Source organism: Oratosquilla oratoria, chromosome 18 (assembly GCF_046742065.1).
Source record: "Oratosquilla oratoria isolate Oo_2021 chromosome 18, ASM4674206v1, whole genome shotgun sequence".
Taxonomy (NCBI): Eukaryota; Metazoa; Arthropoda; class Malacostraca; order Stomatopoda; family Squillidae; genus Oratosquilla; species Oratosquilla oratoria.
Genome location: NC_134794.1, coordinates 8,621,512 through 8,624,865, shown reverse-complemented (window position 1 = coordinate 8,624,865; position 3,354 = coordinate 8,621,512).

Genomic DNA, 3,354 nt, shown 5'->3' with positions numbered 1-3,354 from the left:
CTCCGGAAACGCACAGGGATTGAGAACCTCCGACTAAAGACGTTATCATACTGGGCTATTTTTTCCTCCGACTGTCGGAGCAAATTTACAGCTTGTAGCTTTCGGGAAGGAATCTGGTATGCTGAAGGAAAATAATATTCCTCCTTAAATGACATTCTCTGTAAATCAATGCGGAAACAAAAAAGTTTGTCATATTGATTTTACGGAGGAAAAAGTTCTGGATGTAGGCGGTACAACAGATTAATCGGTGGTTGGAGGAAAAATACCCCCAGTGTGATAACTCCCGAATATCAAAAGTAAACAAGTGTGTGTGTGTGTGTGTGTGTGTGTGTGTGTGTGTGTGTGTGTGTGTGTGTGTGTGTGTGTGTCAACCGTAGATTGTCGATTTGTGTTGGTGTCACAATGCAACCTCACTCTGTATTTCTCCTTGTTATTCTAATTTGTTATTTTCTTATATAATAATGAATATTTATAATTATTGCTGGGATCATCGTGAGGGTTAGTTTTAATTATGTATTGTCTTATTTAATTGGTTTGTTTATTCTATTATTTTTTATTTATTTACTTATCTAATATTTATTTATTTATTTGTTAATCTGCTTATTCATTCATTTATCTATTTATCTGATGGCGTAATAGGAAGCGTGCTGGTCTCGCATTCGTTTAGTTGTGGTTTCGAATCCCGCACTCCTCTCAGATTTCCATGGGTGACTGTTACCATCCCCAACAATCCAAGCACATAATGAGGCAGAGGTTACGGCTCCGGCCGCAGCTACTCAGCGTCTCCTGGCGCAAGCTCCTCACCTCTTCGTCCTTTCATTGATGCTCCAGTTAGATGAATTGGAAAAAAAAAAAAAAAAAAATCCGACCAAATTGTCAGTTTATTTCTCTCAGTTTCACAGTTAAGAATTAACTGGATTATTTATGAAATCTAAATAAATTTTCATAAGCATAGTTAGCGCGGTTGATAGAGTTCCTGGCTGCCACTACGGAGGTCTGGGTTCGAATCCCACCCGGGGACGAAAGAACTTCAATATTGCTGCGCTACGAGTCGTTACTCCAACTCTCGTGGGCGGGGAGTTGGGTGTGTGTGTGTGCGTGTAAGGTCACAGTATTACCCATAGATCGATCATATATATGGGCTCTGAGCTCTCCTCCGGGAGTGAAATAGCTGTCGATCACGAGTCCAACACGTGATCCAAGACCATGGTGGTATGACTATTTTCTCTAATGATATCAAGCGTGCGCCAAGAATGGTGAAATGTTTTAAAAGTGCGGAGCAGTTCGCATCAAAACCGTCTGAACTCGTTAAATGATATGTAATGAATCATCATTATCACCCTGTCATTACCATCATCATTGTCGTTGTCATCATGATCCTGATTATGATGATGATCATCATCATCATCACCACCACCATCACCACCATCATCATCGTCGTCGTTGTCGTCGTCGTCATCATCGTCGTCGTCGTCGTTGTCATCATGATCATCGTCATTGTCGTCAGCATCATCATCATCAACGCCCACACGCGTTTGGAGTCGGCGACGCGAGATTGTCCCTAAGGACAGAAGCGCTGGTGAACTACTGCAGTCCATAGTGACCAACCACGCGAACGGAGAGGTCACGTGAGCCTGTGACCCAAGATGTCATATCACTGTCGGATGACATGACCTGAGAACGTCTTACTATGCAAGACAGTCATTTGAGATTATGAACTCACAACGAATATTATAAATGTTATAGAAAGAACTTTATAGTGACACAAGAGATTATTTTAGAACATAAGAATAAAGGAGACTGCAAGAGACCATAAGGCCTACACTAGGCCTACACTAGGCAGCTCCGCATAAATATGTATACGGACGTGAACTCTAATATATATATATGTATATATATATATATATATATATATATATATATATGTGAGGGCGAACGAGGAACTATGTTCTCCCGGCCCTGAAAAGTAATACCAGTTCGGGTGCTACTGGATCTGCTGGGGCTTTAATCAAACATCAAAAGGAATCAATGGATTTAAAAGAGTTAACGAATACAATAAACCATCAAACTGTACAATACAAGGTTGTAGAATGGGAACATCTAATACGAGGTGCTCAACACCTCCGTATCGTAACAACAGTAGCGATGTCCGGGTGCGTATGGACGAACCGTTCCGGCCCAATCGGAGGCGGCGTGTCTTGAGAACAGCAAAGGTGAGGAGACCCGACGTCGAGTAGCCTGCGACTGGAGTAATGAAGACTTGGGATTGGCGTGGCAGTGGGTAGTCTTCGCAGGACGTCTTCTGACCAAGTTCTATTCGACGTTGGGGAGGAGGGGTATATATACCCCTGAAACTGCCGACGTGGCCGCTCCGCGCAGGCGCAGTCTTCTCGGGCTTCAAAAGTTCGAAGCCGACTCGCTCGTTGTACTGGCGCGCAAACAAGCCGATTCGCCGAGGTGGGGAGCCAAACGACTATCAGTGCAGCCGCGATGAATTGACTTGTGGCCGGGGGAAGGGGGATGGGCCCTTACAATATGTATATATATATATATGTATATATATATATATATATGTATGTATATATATGTATATATATATATATGCATATATATATATATTATATATATATATATAAATATATATAAATATATATATATTATATATATATATATATATAGTAAGTATTTACTTGTATTACGAAAGCATAGTGTTCATTTCCGAAGTTAACACAGAAATCCTCCTTCCATCTGAAACGCCATTATTCAAACATGATTTACATGTATTTTGTACCACTTTTATTCCTCCAGAATGGAAATTTTACCACTGAAGTGACGGAGTGGAGACATGGGAGGAGGGAGTGGGTAGAAATAATTTTACTTCGCGTATCCGAACAGTCCTCTAATCCGAACATCTTGTGGAACAAATAGTTCGGATAAGTGAGGGATTGCTGCAATAAGACTTTAAGAAGAAAAATTTAAACACATGAAGCTATGATGTTCGTCAGGAAAAATTACTAATCATTCTGTATATTGTCAGAAAAAATTGCAATCTTATAGTAACAATTTATATGGCAGAAGACACAAGTGATATTTGTAACAATAATAATTTTGATGGCGTAATTTCTTAGGTTGTATTAGAGTGGATGTATATATGGATGTATATGTACTGTATATGTGTATTTATTTATTTATTTACTGACTGATTTATTTATTTACTTTATTTGTTTATTTAGTAATTTACTTGTTTATTTATTTATTTTATTTGTTTGATTTGTTTATCTATGCATTTATGTAGGTAGGTACGTAGGTTGATAGTTTAGTAAGTGTTTTGACCATAGCGTCTGTATCACCTAT